Genomic DNA, 27,110 nt, shown 5'->3' with positions numbered 1-27,110 from the left:
ACAATGATTTAAAAGAAAGATATCTAAAGGATTTAAAAAATTAAAATATTTTGAAGATACAAATCAGACACACACACACACACACACATGACAGTATCATTCAAAGCTGAAAGCATTAAATAGAAAAGATGTTGTCCCTCTGCATGGATAAATAGTGTGATTCATAAAACACACAGATGATAGAGGCCTGACGTAGCTACTTAAGAATATTTTCAAGGACCTTTTCTATTCCTGTTTTCCCATTGTTACCATGTGCCTCTTTCTTCTGGTTATAATATGGATGCTTCAGCTTCAAATATCATGTCTGTGTGCCAGGCAGAAAAAAACAAGGGAGAGACAAAATAGTCGGGGTAGCACCTAAATTAAGAAGACAAAACTTTCCAGGAAATCGTTGGCAAATTTTCTTTTTACATCTCATGGGTGAAAAGTGTACCATATAGCCATCCTGAGTTGTAATTAAGCTGAAAATTTATAAGCAGGACACACTGTCAGCCCTAAATCATAATTCTGTTATAAAACAAAACAAAAAAGTAGAGGATGGAAAATGTATAGACAACCTGCAGTGGCTGGCACACCTGACAAGGAATCATAAACTGCCTATGCTCGCCCCTCTTTGGTAGGATTAGAAATTATTTGGTAAAATCCATTCTAAGTTACTTTGTATATATTATGAGACAGGGAGCCAATTTAGTTCTTTTGCATATGGATATCCAGTTGTCTCAGCTCCTTTTGTTGAAAGATTATCCTTTTCATTGCAGTGGTCTTGACATCCTGTTGAAAATCAATTGGCCATGGATATTTGGGTTTATTCCATCGGTCTATATGTCTATTTTCATGCCAATACCACACAGTCTTGATTACTGTAGCTTCTTGTGAGTTTTGAAATTGGGAACTGTGAACCTTCTACTCTGTTGTGCTTTTTCAACATTGTTTATGGTATTTAGGTCCCTTGTATTTCCATATGAATGTTAGAATCAGCTTGTCATTCCCCACCCAAAAAAAAAAAAACACTCAAATTCTGACAGGAACTGCATTGACTCTATACACGAATTTGGGGAGTAGTGCCTGTAATCTCAGTTTAAACTTCCTTTCCAATAAAAAATTATTAAAAATCTCCCTATCATTCTGCTGCTTCTCTATGGTTAATACAACATAAAAGGTATCATTTGTGAGTTCTGGTTTTTGAATTTTGTTGAAGTCATCTTTGTTTTCTATCCAAAATCCACTTATTTCATAATGTTGTAGATATTTGGAAACAGCACTCATTCATCATCATGTATGCATCTGTTTATCCGGAGGTTTAAAAAGGTTAGTGGACAAATGGAACTAAAAGATATACAAATTTTCTGCAAATGTTTTTTTTTTTTTTTTTTTTTTTTTGGACAGGCAGAGTGGACAGTGGGAGAGAGACAGAGAGAAAGGTCTTCCTTTTGCCGTTGGTTCACCCTCCAATGGCTGCCATGGCCGGCACGCTGCTGCCAGCGCACCGCGCTGATCCGAAGGCAGGAGCCAGGTGCTTCTCCTGGTCTCCCATGGGGTGCAGAGCCCAAGCACTTGGGCCATCCTCCACTGCACTCCCTGGCCATAGCAGAGAGCTGGCCTGGAAGAGGGGCAACTGGGACAGAATCCGGTGCCCTGACCGGGACTAGAACCCAGTGTGCCAGCAGGAGGATTAGCCTGTTGAGCCACAGCGCTGACACTGCAAATGTTTTGAAACTCACTCTACTTGTATATGTTTTAGGTCTTGTCATTTCTTTCTTTCTTTTTTTTTTCTTGACAGGCAGAGTGGACAGTGAGACAGAGAGAGAGAGAGACAGAGAGAAAGGTCTTCCTTTGCCGTTGGTTCACCCTTCAATCGCCGGCGCACTGTGCTGATCTGAAGGCAGGAGCCAGGTGCTTATCCTGGTCTCTCATGGGGTGCAGGACCCAAGCACTTGGGCCATCCTCCACTGCACTCCCGGGCCATAGCAGAGAGCTAGCCTGGAAGAGGGGCAACCGGGACAGGATCCGGCACCCCAACCGGGACTAGAACCTGGTGTGCTGGCACCGCATAGTGGAGGATTAGCCTATTGAGCTGCGGAGCCAGCCAGGTCTTGTCATTTCAATCCTTATATATTTTTGTTTACCTGATGTGTCCATTTATAAGTGATTTCACTGTAATTGTGGATTTGCAATTTGTTATTTCTAAGTTTTAAAAAATATGTATTTTTCAGTTATGTTGATAGGTTCATAACTGTTATATCTTTTTTTTAAAGATTTATTTATTTTATTTGAAAGGCAGAGTTACAGAGAGGCAGAGGCAGAGGCAGAGAGAGGGAGGGAGGGAGGGAGGGAGGGAAAAAAAGAGAGAGAGATCTTCCATTTGCTGGTCCACTCCCCAGATGGCCACAACGGCCGGAGCTCAATTGATCCAAAGTCAGGAGCCAGGAGCTTCTTCTGGGTCTCCCATGTGGGGGCAGGGGCCCAAGAACTTGGGCCATCTTCTACTGCTTTCCCAGGCCATAGCAGAAAGCTAGATTGGAAGTGTAGCAGCCAGGACTTGAACCAGTGCACACATGGGATGCCAACACTTCAGGTGGCAGCTTTACCCACTGCACCACAGAGCCAGCCCCCAACTATTATATCTTAACACTTTTTTTCCTTCATTTCATTTTTTTCCTTTCAATGATTCAAGGATAGACTATATCCCTTCCAATTTGGGGGGTAGACATTCAAGCTAGTGGTTAAGACATACGTTGGAGTACTTGGGTTTAATTCCTCTATCCTGCTTCCAGCTTCCTGCCAATACAAACCCTGGGAGGCAGCAGTGATGCTCAAGTAATTGGGTTCCTGCTCCCAGCTTCAACTATGGCCCAGCTATTGTGGGCATCTGGGGTGTGAACTAGCAGAGGGGTGTGCTCTCTCCCTCTGCGTATGTGTCTCTCAGCCTCTTAAATAAATAAATACTTTTTTTTTGTTGGGTAAAGGACTTGAATAGACATTTCTCAAAAGAAGATATACAAAAGGCCAGTAGATATTTGAAAACATGCTTAACATTATTAATCTTCAAAAATGCAAATAGTAAGAGACACTCAAATGAGATAAGACTTCATGATTTCATAAGTGTTAGAAAGACTATCTTCAAAAAGATAAAAGATACTTGTTGGTAAAGATATGGAGATAATGGAACCCTTATACACCATTAGTGAGAGTGTAAAATGGTGCAACTTCTATGAAATGCTGCATAGAAATTTCAACAAAGTTAAAAATAAAATTGATTCAACAATTCCACTCTGGATATATATTGAAAGGAAAGGAAATCAGTAACTGAAACAGACAGCTGCATTCCCATATTCACTGAATCATTACAATAGCCAAGATGTGGAAATAAACTACATGCCCATCAATGGATGAAAAGCTTAAAAAAAGAGACATACACACACACACACAGAGAGAGGAATATTTTTTTTAAACTTTTATTTAATGAATATAAATTTCCAAAATACAGCTTATGGATTACAATGGCTTCCCCCCACCCCAAACTTCCCTCCCACCCGCAACCCTCCCCTTTCCCGCTCCCTCTCCCCTTCCATTCACATCAAGATTCATTTTCAATTCTCTTTATATACAGAAGATCAGTTTAGTATATATTAAGTAAAGATTTCAACAGTTTGCCCCCATATAGCAACACAAAGTGAAAAATACTGTTGGAATACTAGTTATAGCATTAAATCACAATGTACAGCACATTAAGGACAGAGATCCTACATGATATTTTTAAAAAATTGATTAATTTTTTATGCAATTTCCAATTTAAAACCAAGTTTTTTTTCATTTTCAATTATCTTTATATACAGAAGATCGATTCAGTATATACTAAGTAAGGATTTCATCAGTTTGCACCCACACAGAAACATGAAGTGTAAAAATACTGTTTCAGTACTAGTTATAGCATTACTTCACATTGGGCAACACATTGAGGACAGATCCCACATGAGATGAAAGTACACAGTGACTCCTGTTGTTGATTTAACAATTTGACACTCTTGTTCATGGCGTCAGTAATCTCCCTAGGCTCTAGTTATGAGTTGCCAAGGCTATGGAAGCCTTTAGGGTTCGCAGACTTCGATCTTATTCCAACAGGGTCATAGTCAAAGTGGAAGTTCTCTCCTCCCTTCAGAGAAAGGTACCTCCTTCTTTGATGGCCCTGTTCTTTCCACTGGGATCTCACTCACAGAGATCTTTCATTTAGGTCTTTTTTTTTTTTTTTTCCCCAGAGTGTCTTGGCTTTCCATGCCTAAAATACTCTCATGGGCTCTTCAGCCAGATCCGAATGCCTTAAGGGTTGATTCTGAGGCCAGAGTGTTATTTAGGACATCTGCTGTTCTATGGGTCTGCTGTGTCTCCCGCTTCCCATGTTGGATCCTTCTCTCCCTTTTTGATTCTATCAGTTACTATTAGCAGACACTAGTTTTGTTTGTGTGATCCCTTTGACTCTTAGACCTATCAGTGTGATCAACTGTGAACTGAAGATGATCACTTGGACTAGTGAGATGGCATTGGTACATGCCACCTTGATGGGATTGTATTGGAATCCCCTGGCACGTTTCTAACTCTACCATTTGGGGCAAGTCTGATTGAGCATGCCCCAAATTGTACATGTCCTCCCTCTCTCTTTCCCACTCTTATATTTAACAGGGATCACTTTTCAGTTAAAATTTAAACACCTAAGAATAATTGTGTGTTAATTACAGAGTTCAACCACTAGAACTAGAACAAAAAAATACTAAAATGGATAAAGTATTACATTGTACATCAACAGTCAGGTCAAGAGCTGATCAAGTCACTGTTTCTCATAGTGTCCATTTCACTTCAACAGGTTTCCCCTTTGGTGCTCAGTTAGTTGTCGCCGATCAGGGAAAACAAATGATATTTGTCCCTTTGGGACTGGCTTAATTCACTCAGCATGATGTTTTCCAGATTCCTCCATCTTGTTGCAAATGACCGGATTTCATTGTTTTTGACCGCTGTATAGTATTCTATAGAGTACATGTCCCATAATTTCTTTATCCAGTCTACTGTTGATGGGCATTTGGGTTGGTTCCAGGTCTTAGCTACTGTGAATTGAGCTGCAATAAACATTAATGTGCAGATGGCTTTTTTTGTTTGCCAGTTTAATTTCCTTTGGGTAAATTCCAAGGAGTGGGATGGTTGGGTTGTATGGTAGGGTTATATTCATGTTTCTGAGGAATCTCCAGACTGACTTCCATAGTGGCTTAACCAGTTTGCATTCCCACCAACAGTGGGTTAGTGTCCCTTTCTCCCCACATTCTCGCCAGCATCTATTGTTGGTAGATTTCTGAATCACACAGAAATATTATTCAGTCTCTAAAAAGGAAATTCTGCCATTTTAGACAACATGGATGAACCGAGAGTGTATTATGCTAAGTGAAATAAGATACAAATAGACCAATATTCATTCACATTTGGAATCTAAAGAAGTCAAACTCAACTCATAGAAGCAGAGTTAGAGCAGTAGTGACCAGGGGTTGGACAATGAGTGAAGTGGGAAGATATTGGCCAAAGGGTACAAAATTTTAGGTATCCAGGGTTAATAAGTTTTGGAGATCTAATATGCAGTAGTGTCACTGATGTTAACAGTTTTATTGTGTATACTTGAAATTTGCCAACAAGGTAGACCTTAATTGTTCTCAGCACAGAAAAAAGAAGACAAAAATAGAATGTTAACTATGTGAAGTGATGGATATGTTAATTGGTTGATTGTGGTGATGGTTTCCCATGTCATAACATCAAGTCATACTCTTAACTACATGAAATTTTTGCTTGTAAACTATACGCCAAAAATGCTGAGGAAAAAATTCTGAAAACCATAAATAAGGTCTCTGAAGTGGACTATGTAAAGACTTTTTTAGGAGCTGGCGCTGTGGCGTAGTAGGTTAATCCTACGCCTGTGGCACTGGCATCCCATATGGGCACCAGTTCTAGTCCGGCCTGCTCCTCTTCTGATCCAGTTTTCTGCTATGGTTTGGGAAAGTGGCAGAAGACAGCCCAAGCACTTGGGCCCCTGCACCTGCATGTGAGACCCAGAAGAAGCTTCTGGCTTCTGGCTTTTGATTGGTCCAACTCCAGCCGTTTGGGGAGTGAAGCAGTGGATGGAAGACCTTTCTCTCTGTCTCTCCTTCTCACTGCCTGTAACTCTACCTCTCAAATAAATAAATAAAATCTTAAAAAAAAGACTTGTTTAAGTACAAAAAGACCTTTTTCTTTTTTTTTATGTTCAAAAATATTTATTTATAAAAAATACAATGGGATAAGTTTATGCTGAGAAATGCAGAAATAAATACAGCTGAAGAAAACAGAGCAACTTTACATTGATACATTGGCACAAACAGGAAGAGCACGCACCACCAAAGGCCCGAAAGGCTGCAGGCCGCTTCTGTGCATGCTCCTTCAGCAACACTGCTCTGAAAAGATCTTGTCAGCTTGGGTAAGAGAATGAGTACACATATAATCACAAGTGCACACTGATCATGACTTTATTTAAAAATTAGCAAACAATACTGTAGAAACATTGATATGTAAATTCCTAAAATGCTGCACACCTTAGATTTAGTTGGCAAAAACCACAATTGGCAAGAAGCATGAGTTCAGTCTTCTGTGCAGAAACCAGATACACTGAACTGTAAAAAACAAAGTTCCTACTGTTTGAAAATACCGATTTAAGATAGTAAAAATGCATAGATCTTTAATAAAAGAATTGGCTGTACAAGAGTACTCCCCTTTCACAGTATTCCTTTTTACTTCATGTGCGAGTTACTGGTTATGCTGTAGGATTTAACTGTTACAGCACTAAAAGGCAACTGTTGAGGGAAGAGGCAGAGAAAGGAAAAAGGAATGTATGTAAGGCAATTTCTTTTTTAGGCATAATAAGCATAATAGTGTTTTAGGAAGACGAGATAAAAATTACTCAAGGCTAGCTTGGTTCTCACTAAACAGGAGCGATGGACTGAATACCGGGTTCCTCTGGGTGTCTCTAGTAATCAATGCCCTGGTCACCATACTGGTAATCCCTGTGGTAGTCATCCTGGTACTTGCCATGATACTCACTGGGTATTCTGCCTGGGAATCGCTATCACTGATTTCCAACCCGTTTGTCCCTGTCCCTTGGCTTCCATTGTGAATGGCAGGCTCTGTTGGGGCGGCACAGTATTTGGAATCACACACCTGCCCCCCAAGCCCATACACACTCATTCCTTTCTGGGAAGCAACTTTGTTGGTTCCCATCTGTAGAGAGATCGTCGAGTTGTCCACTGGCTGTAATGTTAGCTTCTGATCATGGATGTCTCTTCTGGGACCCGGTGCCAACATCCCTGCCTGGCTGGCTCCTTTGTTGGTGCCATCTGCAGACTAATTGTGGTCTGGTCAAAAGGTTTGTCAGTTTGCATTTTGGGATCATAAAGATGCCTCCTGGTTCCATAGGCTGTCATTCCTGCCTGGCTGGCACACTTATTGGTTCCCATCTGCAAATCAATCACACTCTGGCCAGCTTTGAGTTTTCCTTCATCAAAACGTCTTGTTTGTTTTTTTGCATCCTTTACTCCAATGTCAATGGTTGTATGGAACCCTTTTGTCTTAGCCAGCCCTGCCAGAGCCACCAATGTAGTCTGAACCTGGGTCATATTTCCATTCTCAAAATGATCGTTTGCTTCGAATATGTCATGTGGCTTCATCCCGTAAGCCTGGATAGCTTTTATAAAGTTGCCAATATTCTCCAACTGAGGCCAGTTTAACGAGGACTCATTGACCTTCTTCACTGAGCCTGGCTGCAGCTTGTTGATGAGTTCGCAGAGGATGATGCCATCCTTTAGGCCCAGCTGGAAGTTGGTGCCAATGCTCATGCCCGTCACCTCTTCTATCCAGTTGCGAAGGTCTTCTTCTGCCTGATGGTCATACTTGGACGCAATCTTGTTCTTGACCTTGACCGACAGCCCATAGGGAGGGCCCTTGTTGAAGTGGGTCATGGTGGCTTGGGAGGCGAAATGGGGCTGCGCTGGGGTTCCGGAGTCTGTCGCACTCGGCTTCCCCCTCCTGGCCCCGAGGAGTGGCCGCCGTGGGGGATGCTCGGAGATCACTCCTGGGGCGGTGCGAGAAACGCCCTTGACGCGACGGCGGGGCGCAGGCAGTGCCTAGGTGACTCGGTCTGGCTTGGTCCGACTAGGTCCGCAGAGCGTCGCGGTGCGCTCCGGAGCCCTGCTGGCCGCTTTACTCGCTAAAAAAAAGACTATTTTCTATATGCGAACATTTGTTCGGAGAATGGGCAAGCTAAGTATATCTTTGAATAACAAGAGATGGCATATACCATTTTTATGATGGTAAACCTGAAGGAAATGTGTACTTTGCAGAGACTCAGACCACAGTAACAGCTGTGGCATGTGAACACAAGTGTTTCTGAATGTTTGATGAGGTACCAGAAGTTACTCATTGCAGTTATTCAGAAATATTTGTCTCTCTTTGTTGCCATTGTTAACACAAAGATAATCATGACACCTTGCAATTACTGTACTGTACAGTCTGACTTATAGAAAATAATTGGATATAAGTCTAAGAATACAGATTGTAGAGCAATATTGTAGTACCTTAATATTGGGACTATATTTGTTGAGCAGCTCATTGAAATTTTTTGTGATTGTTTTTTCTTGTTTTTGATCCTGTGAACACTGTCATGGAGACGTGCTTCAAGGAAATTAAGCAAGCAGCAGGGAGCAAGATAGAGTGAAAAGAGCATCTAGAGGTAAGGGCTTAACTGGCCTACTTATAATTGAGCAAGGAGAGGTCAAATGAACTGAAATGCCAGAAGTAATGGAAAAATGGGAAATGATGCTGATGCAAGAACTATTACAAAGGACTTAGCCATTGACTTGTGAAAGATTGTGATGATCACGGTAGAAGAGAAGTCAAAAATAGCACCAAAATTTTGATGCAAGAAAATGAGACAGTAATACTTTGAACAGAGAGAGTAAGAGCAAGAGCAAGAGGGAAGAGTGAGACACACACACACAAACACACACACAGGGAGAGAAAGAGAGAGGGAGAGAAGAAGAGAGGGAGAAAGGGAGAGGGAGAGGGAGAGGGAGAGAGAGAGAGAGAGAACAAATGGAAAGGTTACTCCTTTTATTCTTCTAAATACAGTTTTCCTTCTACAAGTCTCATTGCTCCTCCTTAGTCTTACATAACCATTTCCTTTTCCTTTGTTTGCCCTCTTAAAAGTGCTTCAGACAATGTCACTAATATCTGGGCAATGCAAGTCAAACAGATACTTTGTTTTGCATAGCAAATGGAAAAGAATTTTAAATGATTTATCATCCTCAGGGTTGTTATCAGCATGGAAACAAAAAGACAGAATTATATGCTCATAGACAAAGTATGAATTGGGAACTAGTTTCAGGATCAGTTGCAATATACTACATAGTTTGAGTTTTTACAGTTTTACTTAATTTTATTAGGATATACACATAAAATCATATGTATAAGATACATACAATGTACCCATTGAAATGTATCATTAGGTGAATTTTGACAAAAGCATATTCCACATAACAAATGTAGAATGACTGCAAATCAATCATTTTATTTCTTCTTTATTGATCTGTATTGTCCTTTGTTTACCTTTATTTTCTTTGCTTGCTTCAATGTACTGGCGAGGATTTTTAGCACATTGTGAGTATAATGTGTAGACTATGATACCTGGCATTTAATTCCACTTCTTTCCAGTGTGACTTTTTGCATTTAAGTAGTTGAAAAGCTAAACTAAGTCTTCCATATTTCCTTACCACCAGTGTTCTATGTTGATTAGACTTCACAAACTAGAATTACCCACAACATTTGGAAAAATGGTGCTAAACTGGAGGCCCTCTTAGTGCTGCTTTTGTCTGTCTGTTGATGGCACACATGCTTGTACAGAGGGGTTTCTGCTGTGTTTGGACTCCACGCAGTGTCAGACTTCTAGTTTCATGAGTATCAGGAGGCAGCTGCAGCAGCAGCACAATCAGCATCCTGATCTCTGCATTGCATTTATAGTGTGTTCTTTGTTTTAAACATTGCTGAGTCCTTACCTGCCGGATAATGGTAGAGGCAGTAATTCCCTTAGGAGGCCAGAATCATGGTCTTCAGGTAGTCATTCCTGGTTCTTAGCTGATAACCTAGTCTCCTGTCTCAGTGATTTTGTAATGTTCTAATTCTCTGTGTTCGATCTTTTTTCTTTCCTTCTTTATTTTAAAGATTTATTTATTTATTATTATTTTTTGCCAGAATTAGACAGTGAGAGAGAGAGAGAGAGAGTTATAGACAGTGAGAGACAGAGAGAAAGGTCTTCCTTCCATTGGTTCACTCCCTCAATGGCCGCCATGGCCAGTGCTACACCAATCCGAAGCCAGGAGCCAGGTGCTTCTCCTGGTCTCCCATGCGGGTGCAGGGACCCAAGCACTTGGGCCATCCTCCAGTGCGCTCCTGGGCCACACAGAGAGCTGGACTGGAAAAGGAGCAACCAGGACTAGTACCTGGGGTGCCGGCGCCGCAGGCAGAGGATTAGCCTAGTGAGCCTCGGCACTGGCCAGACTTATTTACTTGAAAGGCAGAGTTACACAGAGGTAAAGGCAAAGGCAAAGAGAGAGAGAGGTCTTGGGCCATTTTCCACCACCCTCCCAGACCAGAGAGCTGGATCAGAAGTGGAGCAGCTGAGATGTGAGCCAGCGCCTACATGGGATGCCAGCACTGCAGGTGGCAGCTTTACCTGCTATGCCACAGTGCTGGCCCCAGTCAGATCTTAAAATACTGCAGGAGGTTTTCGTTTAAAATACTTTAGATGATTTGTCTTTGCAACATTGAACCCAGCCTGACATACAGGATCAGGACAGACACTCAACAAAGGCGTCCATGGTAGTTAACAATCAGCAGAGGTAGAGATATACTAAAAGCTTAGGGACAAGAAACTAAGTTCTTTGGGATACAGATGTGCAACACAGCCTGTGTTTAGGTAAGAAACCTCCATGCTGGGCCTCCTGGGCATTTATTTGTTCCCTATGTCTAGGAATAAGTTTGGTCCTAAAGCTTACAGCAAGATTTTTTTTATCATTCTAGGGTGCGCATTTGGCTTAGTGGTTAAAACACATGTTGGGATGTCTGTATCATTCATGTAGACTTGAATTGAGTTCCTAGCTCCTGACTTCAGCCCAGCCCACTCTTGGCTGTTGCAGATGACTGGAGAGTGAACCAGTGGATGGGAGATCTCTGTATCTGTCTGTATGCCTGTCTGTGTATCTGTCTCTTTGCCTCTAAGGGAAGAAGGAAAGAAGGAAGGAAGGAAGGAAGGAAGGAAGGAAGGAAGGAAGGAAGGAAGGAAGGAAGGAAGGAAGGAAGGAAAGAATTGCAGGCATTCACTTACCACTGTTTAAAAAAGATTTGAGCTTTTCACTCAAGGTAAAAAGTAACTCAGCAATGGCAATTCGTAGGGTGCAGGGATAGGGAAATAAGCAGTTAAAGTTTAGAATAATAATTTGCAGGTGAACTGAAGGCAAAATGCTCCATAAAGTGCATAGTAGATGTATGGTACTCCTAACACTGAGAGGTGAAATAGCTATGGATATGTGTGTATGTATAAAATAGATGTGAGACACATATACACATACAGCTCTAAAAGTGTTTTTCTTCATGTAATATTAAGAACTTTAGTCAGGTAAGTCTTCTAGCCCATTTGTCATGCAACTGAGAAATTCTCTCAATGTTATTCCCTAGTGGTTATCCAGCTCCTACTCGAACAGTAGATTGACGGGGGTATATTACGTCACAAATCTGGCTATTCCATTTTTCCAGTCATCAGAAAGTTATTTTTATGTTGAATCATCTCTCTGTAATGCTTTCTGTCTGAGAATAAGCATATGGTCTCTTGCTACTTATCTCTGTTTCAAAGTACCTCTGTTAACTATTCCCATTCACAAAATGCTCTAATTTCCTTTTAGGAAATTGCATTTCTTTCATCATGTATGGTTTCCAGAGAAAATCTGTGTGGCTGTCTCTTTCTAGGAAGCAGAGAGCAAGTCCTTCCTTTTTTTGTCCTTATCAAATCAGGCACAGGTATGTGATCTGGGTTTGGCTGGGGATATACTTCTCTTGAGATTCTTAATCTTGAGAGTATGTGGTGCAAATGAAAGGTCATTCAGCACAGGGGTCATGTGCAAGCTACACCTTCCAGTTATGAGGCAGTGGCTGTACCTTCTGCTCTAAATCAACTTGTGTTACCTTGGTTACTGTCTATTTCAGAAACCAATCATTTAATCTTGATTCTAAGTGCTCCAGATAGCCTCCCAATTGTTTAATTGTCTAAGCTTTTGTTGTTCTGGCTTGCTATTCAAATCTTTAACCACAATTGTCTATATAAATGGGTGGGTAGCTTTTTTCCTTAAGTGCCTAATCTCTGCTTTTCTTATTAGTTGTAATGGGCTGACCTCTGATTCCAAAATAAATAAATAAATAAGAGTTTTATTGAATGAACACAAAGATGACTCAAGACACTAAGGACAGGAATTAGAGCTGGTTATGAAGGAACTGGAGCTGGGAAATAGGAAGTAAGGACCTGCGGTTATGCTTTTGATTTCTCAGGGTTACATGTTCATATTTGTCTATGTTATGGCTTCACTGCTGTTTTTACACATACATTCTGGCGTCTATTCATGTTGAGTTCCTGTTCAACTATCTTATATTAACTGCAAATGATCTTTTAGCTCAATCTACCATTAAGTGATTATAACTCTATGTCTCTTAGCTCAGATTATTGAAAGAAAAATTTGTCCTCTGATAAAGTAGATTTACTGGCATTGGTGTTGTTGTTTACCTGTAGTCAAATCAGCTAGGGGAAAGGGAAGGGCAAGTTAACTTCTTCTGGAGGCCATGAGTGGGGCAGATGAAGGTAGAGGGTAAAGTTGGGCAAATTGACTGAAAGGTACAGTAAGCTCCTAATGGGTTAGTGATCTCCACAAGGTCAGCCCACTGGAAAAATTGTAGCCTGGAAACTAGCAGTTATTTTCTTCTAAAAATCACCCAAGATTTCCTACTCATTCATTTTAAAATTTTTATGTATTTATTTTCATCTTACTTTGAAAGTCGGGGGTGGGGGTAGAATTTTCCAAACTGCTAGTTCCCTTTCCAAATGTTTGCAATAGCCAGGCTGGACCAGGTCAAAGTCAGGACCCTGAATCCAATCTGGCTCTCCCACATGGGTGGCAAGGGACCCAAGTGCATGAGCCATCACCTGCTGCCTCTCAGGCACACATTAGCAGGGAGCTGGATTGGAAACAACATAGATGGGACTCCAACTAGACACTCAGATATGAGATGTGGGTGTCACAAACAGCAACTTTGTCACTGCTGAATGCCTGATCTAAGAATAATCTCTCACCAAAGGATGCCTGATTGTTTCTAAGTATTGATTCTGAGTCTGCTTACCAGTTTTTGCCCATGAGAGGTTGACAGAAACCTATCATTTTTTTCTCAGTGGTTCTTTGTCACATTTCAGGGTTTCTTATAGTAATGTACATGTACCACTCACACTGTAAGCTCCTGGTAAGTTTTTAGAATGTAGAGAGATTTCTTATATTCGTTCTAGATCTACTAAGTGTTTCTGCAGAGGCCTGAAGGAGTAGGCATTTGCATTTTTAACATATCTCCTAGGTAGGTCTCAAGTACATTAACACTTTGTAACCACTGAGCCAGACTATAAAGTGATTGAGGGCAGGAGACTGCTTTGTCTTGTTCAGGATTATATTGGTTATATATTGCATGAATATAGAACACACTTAATAAATGAATGTATTAAAGAATCAATAAACAGTCTCATATCAACAATATAATTCTGATGATTTGTATTTGTATACATTTGTATAACAGCAGTGTTGAAACTTAACTTAAAATTACCAATTAGATTGTATCTCATGATTATACTATAATGCCAAATTATTTCAAGTAGTTATTCCTATTAGTTACTAAGGATATTTATAAGGGGTCAAAAATATCAGCCCATTATTTGGAGACTTATTAGTGGAGCCTTCACACACATTCCAATTCTTCTTTGCCATATGGCATAGGTATGTTCTATATTAGTTTTAAGACTTATTTATTTATTTATTTATTTATTATTTTTTATTTATTTTGACAGGCAGAGTTAGACAGTGAGAGAGAGAGACAGGTCTTCCTTCCGTTGGTTCACCCCCAAAATGGCCGCTACAGCCGGCACGCTGCACAGATCTGAAGCCAGGAGCCAGGTGCTTCCTCCTGGTCTCCCATGCAGGTGCAGGGCCCAAGCACTTGGGCCATCCTCCACTGCCCTCCTGGGCCATAGCAGAGAGCTGGACTGGAAAAGGAGCAACCGGGACAGAATCGGCACCCCAATTGGGACTAGAACCTGGTGTGCCGGCGCCGCAGGTGGAGGATTAGCCAAGTGAGCCACGGCGCCGGCCAAGACTTATTTATTTGAAAGGTAGAGTGAAGACAGAAAGGGAGAGAGATAAAGAGAAAGCTCTTCTATCTAGTGGTTCACCCCTCAAATGACTGCAATAGCCACTTATGGGCCAGGCTGAAGTCAAGAGCCAAAAACTTTATCCAGGTCTTCCACATGTGTGGCAGGGTCCAATTACTTGGGCCATCATCTGCTGCCTTTCCAGGTGCATTATCAAGGAGCTCAATCAGCAAATGAGACTCAAAACAGTGTTCATAGGAGATGGTTAATATGCTGTTCTACAAGGCTGCTCCCAAGTCCTATATGAGCTTTATGTGAGTCCAATTTCTTTCTTTCTTTCTTTCTTTCTTTCTTTCTTTCTTTCTTTCTTTTTTTTTTTTTTTTTTTTTGACAGGCAGAGTTAGACAGTGAGAGAGAGAGTGACAGAGAGAAAGGTTTTCCTTCCGTTGGTTCACCTCCAAAATGGCCGCTACAGCTGGTGGCACGCTGTGCTGATCCGAAGCCAGGAGCCAGGTGCTTCCTCCTGGTCTCCCATGCAGGTGCGGGGCCCAAATACTTGGGCCATCCTCCACTGCCTTCCTGGGCCATAGCAGAGAGCTGGACTGGAAAAGCAGCAACCGGGACAGAATCTGGCGTCCCAATAAGGACTAGAACCCAGGGTGCCGGCGCCACAGGCAGAGGATTAGCCAAGTGAGCCACGGCGCCGGCCTGAACATTTTCTCCTTCTGTGAGTCAAAATGTTATGATATTAGAGAAAGAGAAGCAAGTTCCAGCCCTGTGTAACCCCATCCATTGGATGGTCATTTCCCTCTTCTATCTGTCATTGAACATTATCACCTATGTCAAATTTCCCCCTCCCATGCTTGTTCACTTTCCCAATGACATTCAAGGATCCTGGTGCTATCCTCTGGAGCCACAGAGATTTAGGTTTAGTGTGTGTGTATATATATATATATATATATATATATATATATATATATTTTAAATGTGCTCTTCACTTACAGGAAATATATATATATTTTAAATGTGCTCTTCACTTACAGGAAATATATTCCAAATTCAAAATATATCCAAAAGGCAGACAATTCCTATTTCCTCCACTCTGTCACCTTAATTCAAGCAATTATCAACTCTTGCCTGGATTATTGCAATAACTTCTTTCAAGCTTCTACCCTTGCTACACTAATCCCCAATCCCCACCCATGCCCCTGCCCCAGCCTATTCTCAGTATAACTGCCAGGACAATGTAGTGAAAATATGTGAGATGGGTGTTGTTCCTCTACCTGAAACCCTCCCAACTCACACAGGTATTGGTTAGTCTTTACAATAACCTAAAAAGCCCTATGTTCTGTGACACATCAATTTATATTTAAAGAATGAATAAACTTTAAGGATGAGTAATTCTCCTTAGTTTCAAATTAATACCCAAATTCCTTGAAAGTTTCTTTGAAACAATGCCCTTCAGACTTCCATTCTGATCATTTTCCTGCATAGGGATTTAAGTTTCTTTAAACGTGTCCTTAAAATGTGCCACCAAAACATGAACATTGCGCTCCAATTTTTGTATAACCAGCAAATTTTACCCCACACATCTTTCTATCATTGAAGCCTAGGATTGCATTAGCTTTTTAGCAGCCATGTCATACAATTGGATCATATTCTATTTCCAGTAAGCAAAAATTCCCAGATCTTCACCCAGAAACTGATGTTAATTCAAATCTATTCATCCTTGTACTTCTGCAGTTGGTATTTTGAAACTCTGGTGTTTTGAAACTTGGGGACTGACCAAAAATTTTCTTCTTTCATAGACTTTGATTCCCTTTTTCAAGGAAATTTGCTTCAATGCTTCTAATTGCTCAGTTTTGCTACCATAGCAACGCTGTTAGTTGCTACTATTTTTTTCTGCCATTACTTTTCCCATCACTTTGTCCCCCTCATCTTCCCAACTGGCATATAATGCAGAAGTATTTTTGTTTTGTTTTTTTAGCTGAGGTTATTTTGATGGATCATTTAAATATTTGTCCTAATTAGACCAATTACAGAAAGAAAAGTTAAATAGCATTCAGAAGGCAAGGGTACTATCTCATCCACTCTGTGATTTTGGAGAAGTAAGTTAAACTATTTCTTAATTTCATCACCAGTATAAAATGAAAATAGTGAAAATTTGCACTTTTATTAAATAGAATCATTTGAAAATTCAACTACATTGTGGAAATGCAAAAAAGAATATTGATGTAAAATTTTAAAAAAAGGTCCAAGCACCCTAATTAAAGTTGTAATTAGACTAGCTTCTCTTATCCTGCTACTGCTTTCCTTTAGGTGTAGCTCCACATCACAGAGAACTAGTCCATCACTTCTCAGCCTTTTGGCTAAGATCAAGTGTTAAGATGGGTGGTTTTCATCCCCAATTACCTACATATTTTCTAACATGTCTCACAACTCTTGGCTTTCCATGCCTGAGGAACTCTTATGGGATTTTTAGCTGGATCTGAAAGCCTTAAGGGCTGATTCTGAGGCCAGAGTGCTGTTTAGGACATCTGCCATTCTATGAGTCTGTGTATCCGGATTCTCATGTTGGATCATTCACTCCTTTTTAATTCTATCAGTTATTATTAGCAGACACTAGTTTTGTTTATGTGATCCCTTTGACACTTAATCCTATCATTATGATCAATTATGAACTGAAACTGATCACTTCGACTAGTGAGATAGCATTGATACATGCCACCTTGATGGGGTTGATTTGGAATCCCTGGCACATTCCTAGCTCTACCATTAGGGGTAAGTCAGGGAGAGCATGTGCCAAACTGTACATCTCTCTCTCTTATTCCCACTTTTATATTTAACAGGGATCAGTTTTTAGTTAAATTTAAACACCTAAGAATAATTGTGTGTTAATTAAAGAGTTCAACCAATGGTATTAAGTAGAACAAAAAAATACTAAAAGGAATAAAATAGTAAGTTGTTCCTCGACAGTCAGGACAAGGACTGATCAAGTCATTGTTTCTCATAATGTCCGTTTCACTTCTACAGGTTTCCTTTTAGGTGCTCAGTTGTCACAGATCAGGGAGAACATATGATATTTGTCCCTTTGGGACTGTATGGCACATTTCAATAGCAGCAAAGGCACAATTCCTGTAAGAGCTAAAGACTGAAACCAACAAGGTTTAGTTCAGGAGATCCAACAATCACTTGAGCAAAACCAAAAATCTTCTTTCTACTTATACAGTGTTTTATGGATCAGACCCCTAACCAAACCTGCATTTAGACTTTAATAACAATATTTCATCCTTCTTAAATAAAAAGTCAATATTTTCGTAAGTTTAAAAAATATGGTACATAATTTCTTTTTTCCTTTAGAAAAAGATACACCATTTGAAATTTTTAAAAACTTTATTTATTTATTTATTTATTTATTTATATTTGAGGGACAGAGAGCTCCCATTCACTGGTTCACTTCCAAAATGCCTACAACAGCTAGAGCTAGTCTGGGGCCAGGAACTTGATCCAGGTTTCCCATGTGGACAGCAGGAACCCAACTACTCAATCATCATTGCTGCCTTTCAGATTCTGCATTAACAGGAAGTTGGATTCAGGAGCAGGGACTTGAACTCAAGTGCTCTGATAGAAGATTCAGGAGTCCTAACAGGTATCTTAACCACTAGGTCAAATGTCCGCCTGGACCATTTGAACTTTTATGCAAAATAATCAAGATACTAAGAAGAGAAACTTGGTTAACATGAGCAATGGGAAAAAATAACAGGTAAAGATATTACTTCAAGTTCTTTTTAAGAAATTCATTGTTCATTGAAAACATGATTAAATAATTAAGATAATTAAATATACTATTTACAACTTCATTACAGTAATGCAAATATTGAAGTTTTTTATTACTTTAAAAAATATTTATTTTATTTATTTATTTGGAAGGCAGAATGAGAGAAAGAGATTTTCCATCTGGTGGTTCACTCCCCAAATTGCCTTAAAGAACTGGGGCTGGGCCAGGCTGAAGCCAGGCACCTAGAACTCCAGCCAGGTCTCCTATGAGGGTGGTAAGGGAACAAGTACTTGGGCCATCTCCATTGCTTTCCCAGGCACAACATCCAGGAGCTGGATCTGCAGCAGGGCAGCTGGGACTTGAACTCGCACTCCAATACGGGATGCGGTGTCATGGATGGCTGCTTCATTCTCTGCACCACTATGCCAACCCCTATATATTACTTTGTAACTTAAAGGCCTATACCTGAAGTTTTAACTTTTTGGAAAATATCACCTTTGGCCTTCACAGGATGAGTCAAGTGTGTGAGTTGAAGAGACTCTTCTGAAATTTCAGCTTACATCAAGCTTCCCTCTATTTCCTACCAGCCAATTTTCAGTCTCTACTGAAGCTCCTTATTCTCTTCTTGATCTCTCAATTTGGAGAATTTCAGGGATTAGTTCCCAGACTTTTTCTCTTGCTTTCCCTGCTAATTTATAAAGGTTTAGATTCCCTTTATCTGTGCTGACACTCACATTTATGACTTTAACCCAGAGCTTCTCCTTTGAACTTCAGACTCATGTACAAATACATCTGCTAACCAGACCTCTTTCCTTGGAAGTCCCAAACATCTCATATCCAAATGAATATTGTGACTCCCCCAAAGACTTACTGTACGCACTGGCTGCTATTACTCACTAAATAGCAAATCCTGTCCTCTGAATGCTCAGCCCAAAAACCTGAGAATCCTTCTTGACTCCTTTCTCTCATGGTCATGATTTCTTTTATAATTAAATCCTGCCTAGCTCTATCTTTAAAACAGACAGATTCCTAATGATTCTCACTTCCCCCCATTACCACTCTGTTCCAGACCATCATGACCATCATCAGGTGTTTTTTTTTTTTTAAACTAATTAATTTATTTGAAAGGCAGAGTGACACAGAGAAAGGGAGAGACAGAGAGATCTTCCATCTGCTGGTTCTCTTCCTGAGTGGACACAAAAAACAGATCTGTGATAGCCAATTCCAGGAGCCAGTTACTCAACCTGGGTCTCCCACAAGGGTCGCAGGGATTTAAGTACTTGGGCCATTATCAGGCCTAAAACAAATTATATCATATTGCTCCATTCTTCAAAACCCTACAGTGGCCTCTCATCTTATTCAAAGTGAAATTCACAGTCTTATTTTTTTTTTTTTTTAAACAGGCAGAGTGGACAGTGAGAGAGAGAGACCAAGAGAAAGGTCTTCCTTTGCCGTTGGTTCACCCTCCAATGGCCACAGCGGCCGGCACACTGCGGCCGGCGCACCGCGCTGATCCGATGGCAGGAGCCAGGTGCTACTCCTGGTCTCCCATGGGGTGCAGGGCCCAAGCACTTGGGCCATCCTCCACTGCACTCTGCCACAGCAGAGAGCTGGCCTGGAAGAGGGGCAACCAGAACAGAATCCGGCGCCCCGACTGGGACTAGAACCCGGTGTGCTGGTGCCGCAAGGCGGAGGATTAGCCTACTGAGCTGCGGCACCGGCAAAATTCACAGTCTTTACCTTGGGCTAAAATTCTCTACAAAATCTGCAATCCTCTTCTACCAGTGGTCTGTTCTCCATGACTTGTGTCCCATTCCCTTCTCTAAAGCAGTTATCCTGACCCTTTTCTGTTTCAAGTATGATCCACCTTGCACATTCCTTTTCTGTTTTTGGCCTTGCCATTCCCTTTTCTCTGAGATATTCATCTACCTTACTCCCTCCCTCTCTTCAGATGCCTACTCAATTGTCATATTATCAGAAAGCTCTTCCCAATAACCAAAGTAAAATAACATCATGCACCTGTCCCCTTTACTTGCTACCGCATTTTACCTTGCTTTGGTTTTCTTCTTAACACCTATCACTAACTGACATATTGCATATTATTTGTTCAATGGCTTATCTTCTTCACACAAAATATTTACTTTGTTTATTGTTGTATTCTATCATTTCTACACCCGCATGGGAGACCCAGAAGGAGCTCCTGGCTCCTGGCTTCAGAATAGCTCAGGTATGGCATTTGTGGCCATTTGGGGAGTAAACCAGCAGATGGAAGACCTTTCTCTCTGTCTTTCTCTCTCTCTACCGCTCAAATAAATAAAATTTCAAATAAATAAATAAATAAAATGTTGAGCTAAAAAGTGAAAGCAAAATATATCATTTATATAAAATTTAAAAATAAAGTGTTTTATATACATGCTCTGTGTGTGTATATAAGAGAGATAGAGACATAGGGGAACTGAGAACAAAGAGGTGATGTATTGATGTATGAGAATGATAAATACCAAAATCATACCACAAAATTATAGTTATCTGAGGGGATTAGGCACAGATCTTAAAGATACTAGTCTAACTTTTTATATGTTAAAACAACAAAAAATATAGTTATATAGATTCTACTGAAGAGTTCCTAGGGAGCCAAAGGAGAGAATTTATATCTCACATTAAAGAATTGTGCAAGATTCCCATTATGTACCACTATTTTCCTTCAAAATGCTTCTGTCATACTAAGAATCCATTATTCATCTTTAATTTTTAAAGATTTGTTTATTGGGGCTGGCATTATGGCATAGTGGAGTTAGTCTGCCACCTGTAATGTAGCCATCCCATATTGGCACTAGCAAAGTGGAGCCAGCTCCTCCACTTCCAATCCAGCCCCCTGTTAATGGCCTGGAAAAGTGGCAAAAGATGGTCCAAGTGGTTGCACCCCTGCTACCTACATGGGAGACCCAGAAGAAGCTCCTGGCTCTTGGATGTAGCCTGGCTCGTCCTTGGCCATTGCGGCCATTTGGAGAGTGAACCAGTGGATAGTGCTCTCGCGCTCTCGCTCTCTCTCTCTCTCTCTCTCCTTCTCTTTCTGTAACTCTGCACTCAAATAAATAAATAAGTATTTTTTAAAAGATTTATTTTATTAATTATTATTGCATTTGCTGGTTCACTCCCTAAATGGCTGCCAACCACAGAATGGAGCTGGGCTATGCTGAAGCTAGGAGCCTGGAACTTAAACTGGGTCTCCCATCTGGGCCATCATCCACCGCCTTCCTAGGTCCATTAGCAAGGAGCTGGATTGCAGTGGAGCAGGAAGGACTTCTTGTACTCACATGGGATGTTGGCATCACAGACAGTGGCTCAGTCTATTGCATGACAAAGCCAGTCCCTCTCCATTTTTTTTTTTTTTGTCTCATTTGGGGAATTTTCAAGCATGTGAAAAATACCTAGAGGAATATATTAAATCCTAATGTCCTGAGATTTCTGCTTCCTGTCAAAATGGAATAACAAGGATTGGATTTACCCTTTAGCCTGAAACAACAGTTACAATACAATTAGCTACAAAGAACAGTGATCCCTGAGAGAGGGAAACAAATGAGGTGAGTCTAAGCCGAATCCAGCTTATTGCCTGGAGAGGTGTCCTGGGCCATCTAACAGTGAAAAACCCACTGAATACTGCTGTTCATTGTGAAACTGTTCTTTAAGGGTCAAATGAACACTAGAAGGACACAGAACATTTAGAGGCATTCCTCTTTTGCGTATGGACAGCAAATATTGTCTTTTAGAGGCAGGCAGCAGAGGTCAGGAGCAGGTCTGTAGTGAGTGATGGAAGAGGAGATTTCTCTCCCATTATAAAAACTAACCACGGCTCTCTGCCATGCTATCTTCTCTATCCATGCTTAAGCTAATGAGAATTGAGAAAAAACATCAAGAGATACATAATCCAAGGTTTAAAAGTGTTAAAAAACCCAAATCTGGTGATTCACTATGCCTGTTTCATAGGAAGTTCTCTTACAAATAAAACGATGTTTAAGAAGATTCCATTGAAAAAAAAAATATAGTCATAAACAGAAGTATTCATATCTCTTTCTTTACCCCACTACTTATATGGTGTAAGACAGGAAACTTTTGCTATTAAAATGTGTTTTGTGGGGCCAGCGCTGTGGCACAGTAGGTTAAAGCCCTAGCCTGAAGCACTGGCATCCCATATGGGCACTGGTTCTAGTCCAGGTTGCTCCTCTTCTGATCCAGCTCCCTGCTACAGCCTGGGAAAGCAGTAGAAGATGGCCCAAGTCTTTGGGCGCCTGCACCCATGTGGAGACCCAGAAGAAGCTCCTGGCTCCTGAATTCAGATGGGCTCAGCTCCGGCCGTTGTGGCCATCTGGGGAGTGAACCAGTGGATGGAAGACCTCTCTCTGTGTCTCTACCTCTCTCTGCAATTCTTTCAAATAAATAAAATAAATCTTTAAAAAAAATAAAAATGTGTTTTGCTAGGTATGGTGGTTAGGATACCCATGTATCATATGGGAGTGCCTAGGTTTTTGCCTCCTGGCTCTGTATGTTGATTCCAGCTTCCTGCTACTGTGGACTCTCAGAGGTAGTGGTAATGTCTTAAGTGATTGAGTTCCTGGAATCTATGTATTCAGTTTCATGCATTTGGAGAGTAAATCAATGGCTAGGAGCTCTCTTTCACTTTTTCTCTCAAATAATTTTTTTCTTTAAAGTACCTTTTGCCATTTGATGAACTCAAACCTCTAAAGCAGCCTGGGACATGATTCTCCTTGCAGGTGTATATTCCTTAAAATTTATGGTCAATCTGCAGACTCACATGTAAGTCTTATTTCTAGGTGATCCTACAGCAGCCTATTCCTAATGTATATCGTGTTTGCATGTCACCTCAAATACCATGGTGTGATATGTGGTATCTCTTTACTATTCAACACATGTGCATACCAACCATGTCTAAGACAAAAAGTTAGGAGATGGCAAATCAAGTTTTATAAAATGCAAGTTTTATAAAGTCATAGACCCTTCTCTCAAGGAACACAAAGTCTAGGAAGAAGATATAAGACAAATGTATAAGTAACTAAAATAAAAAATATAGTAGTAATTAATTATAAGAAAGTACTTCCAGAAAATCTGGGATTTGGAAAGGACCGTAACAGTCAAGTAGCTTTACTTCCTCATTTTAGAGATTAAAAAAACTGAAAGATAAAAGGTTAAATGATGAATTCTCATGAGAGACAGCATGGTAGGATGAAAACAGTAAATCTAAGGTCAGACAACCTAAGAGTGGTTTTGGATGTCAGCCTTTATTAGGTCCCATAATAGCACCTTCTTGAGCCTTTATTTCTTATCCATAGAATTGGGATAATAATAACTCCTGTTAGAATTGGTGTAAAGATCAAATGAGAGACTATAAAGCTTTTATAGACTAAGAGGCAGCAAGAAAATCTAAAATATCACTACAATTAATTAATTGAAGAATTGGGAATAGAACCCAAACCTCCTTTCAGAGCCTTATCCATCATATATTAAAGCAAAATGTCCTCCATGACTTTTAGTATATGATTGAAGCAATTCACTCACTTACATAATTAGAGTAGAATATAATTATTGGGGCCAGTGCTGTAGCACAGCAGGTTAACACCCTGGCCTGAAGCACCGACATCCCATATGGGCGCCAGTTCGAGACCTGGCTGCTCCACTTCCCATCCAGCTCCCTGCTGTGGCCTGGGAGGGCAGTATAAGATGGCCCAAGTCCTTGGGCCCCTGCATCCACGTGAGAGACCTGGAGGAAGTTCCTGGCTCCTGGCTTCGGAACGGCGCAGCTCCGGCCGTTGTAGCCAATTGGGGAGTGAACCAGCAGATGGAAGACCTCTCTCTCTCTCTCTGCCCCTCCTCTCTCTCTCTGTGTAACTCTGACTTTCAAAAAAAAAAAAAAATTATCAATCATGGCATATGTACATTGTTTATTTGAATCCCACAATTTTTCCTCACCTGTTTGAGTTATATATAGAAAAATAAGACAGATGCTCTTGCTACAAAACTTTCTTGGCTGATTCTTACAGTAACACAGGATAAGAATTTTGTCTAACATTTCTTAATACCATGTTAGATTTTCAGCCTGTTTACTTTGACTTGTTCCTTAGAAGCGTGTTAGTGTTGAATAGAAGTTGAGCAATTAACAAGAAAAGCAAACATCAAGAACTTTATAGATTAAAACTAGGGAACATATCCTTGAGGCAAGTTAAGAGAAATTAACTGATAACATCAATATAATATTGTGTTACTTCTTTAATCTACTAAAAAGGTAAGCGATATAATCAGTTTTATATTTCTGAGTTTTCTTTCCAGTTGCTGCATGTAGCAACAAAGCCAAAAAAAAAAAACAAAACAAAACAAAAAAAAAAACAAAAACAGGTTAACTGAAAAAGCTTTTGTCTTCTTCCTTACCCTAAAACAGACTCCTTCCTCTTTAGGGTGGGTGAGAAAAGAGGGAACTAAGTTTATTTTTACACATAGTACTGACTGACTTAAGAAATATACTTAACAGTTAGTATGGTATAATGGAAAGACCGCAGAATTTGGATTCAGAGGTCCTGGTTTTCAACTTCCCATTTGACCATTGTGAGACTTGAACCAAGCAACCTTTTTGGCATTCTTTTTCTTCATCTGTAAAAGATGAAGACTAATAAAAGCTACCTGTTGGACTGTCAGAGGAATTGAAGAGTTCCTCTCAACAATTAAAGGCAGCTGGAAAGATGCATACTATATTGGGAAGATAAAATAAAAATAAAATCACTTGTTTTTTAACTGAGGCACATGAAAATATGGCTAGGAAATTTAGGTAGATTTTGAAAAGGAATTAATTTATAAAATATATGCTATATAGCTCTATATACTTGTGATGGTGAGGCCACAAATTATGGTCTGAACTTCTTAGCTGCCATCTCAAAAGAAGGAACATAGCAAGCTACCAAAATTACACTGTGCATCTGTTAACACAACCTAAATTTAATAGAATAATTTATTTAAGCAAAAAAAAAAAAAAAAGATTCAAGAATCAAGAAACTCCTAGATCAAAAAACAGTTATAGGTTCTGCTCTGGCAGAGTGATTAAGCAGGCCTTACAAGTTGAACATGGATGGAAAGAAATAAACTCACGGTCAACACGTAAGTGTTTGCATAATTTGGGTATGGTCTAATAGGAGGTCTCTAGTTATATAACCGCTGGGCTGGTTAGCTGTTTGTGACTGGGTGAGGTGAGTCTTTTTTAATGCACTTACAAGAAATACTTCCAAGCTTCACTTTGCTTATTATGAACTCTGGGTACAGGGACAACCTCATGCTAATGCCTCCTTCCTATTTAACAAATATCCAAGGTTAAAGACAAAAGAGTAGTTTATAGTAGTATTACTCATATAACCAAACATGGAAATAACCAAAATATCCATCTATGGGTAAATGGATGAAGAAAATGTGGCATATCCATCCAATGAACTATCATATATTGATAAAAAAAAAAAGTTCTGGTGCATGTTACAACATGGATGAACTTTTAATTTATTCTAAATGAAAGGTCACATAAGGTTTAATTCCATTTATGACATATCCAGAATAGTTAAAGAGATAAGAAGCAGGTTAGTGCTTACTAGGGGTTGGGGAAAGAAGAAAGTAAGAAATGACTACTTAAAGAGCATGGGATTGTCTTTGGGGTGATAAAAATATTTTGGGTCTAGGTTGAGGTGATGGTTGCACAACATTGTGAATGTGATAAATGTCACTATTTGTACATTTTAAAATAATTAATTTGGGAGCTGGCACAATAGTACAATGGGTTAAGCGGCTGCCTGGAATGCTGGCATCATATAAGGGCACCAGTTTGAGTCCCGGTAGCTCCACTCCCAATCCAGCTCCCAGCTAATGTGCCTGGGAAAGCAGCAGAAGATGGCCCAAATACTTGGACTCATGGGACTTATCAGAGTCCCATATGAAGTTACTAGCTCCTGGCTTCTGCCTGGCACAACCCTGGCCATTGTGGCCATTTGGGGAGTGGAGTGAATCAGCAGATATAAGATCTCTCTGTCTCTTGTTTTCTCTCTATGTAACTCTGCCTTTCGAATAAACAAATACATATTTTTTTAAAATGGTAAATTTTATGCTATGTGAATTTCACATCACAAAAAATAAAGCAAAAACAAAGTGTCGCCATACAAAGACACAGCTACATTCTTTAAGGAAATGAACATGGGGCCGGTGTTGTGGCACAGTAGGTAAATTCTCCGCCTGCAGCGCCGGCATCCCATATAAGTGCTGGTTCTAGTCCTGGCTGCTCCTCTTCCAACCCAGCTCTGCTGTGGCTTGGGAAAGCAGCAGAAGATGGCCCAAGTCCTTGGACCCCTGCACCCACGTGGGAGACCAGGAAGAAGCACCTGGCTCCTGGCTTGGGATCTGTGCAGTTCCGGCCGTTGCAGCCATTTGGAGAGTGAACCAACAGAAGGAAGACCTTTCTCTCTGACTCTCCCTCTCACTGTCTGTAATTCTACCTCTCAAATAAAATCTTAAAAAAAAAAAAAATGAACTCTTAGCAGTATCTTTGTTTGAACATATCACTGGGTTTCATAACGTTCTATAGAAAGTTCTTCAATAGGAACTGATGTCATAACTATAAAGTGCAATATAGTGGAAAGTACTTTACTGGAAACTGGAAAAGTGGATGGGGGAATAATTTGTTAGCAATGTGGTCTAAGCTGCACTGTTTTTTGATGAACAGGTTTATGGCAAAAATAAAATTAGGAGAAGATGAACTGCCTATTTTTCTGCAAGCTATCATAAATG

The 27,110-nt window shown here is 40.2% G+C and overlaps 1 protein-coding gene and 1 pseudogene across 1 annotated transcript in view; both read right to left on the bottom strand.

Annotated features, from left to right (window-relative positions):
* Positions 1-27,110, bottom strand: part of WIF1 (WNT inhibitory factor 1) — a 150,896-nt gene that overhangs the window by 120,379 nt on the left and 3,407 nt on the right. The window lies entirely within an intron of this gene.
* LOC133768608 (calponin-3-like) lies at positions 7,019-8,145 on the bottom strand (annotated as a pseudogene).

This window comes from Lepus europaeus, chromosome 10 (assembly GCF_033115175.1).
Source record: "Lepus europaeus isolate LE1 chromosome 10, mLepTim1.pri, whole genome shotgun sequence".
NCBI lineage: Eukaryota > Metazoa > Chordata > Mammalia > Lagomorpha > Leporidae > Lepus > Lepus europaeus.
This window is presented reverse-complemented; position numbering and strand designations above follow the sequence as displayed.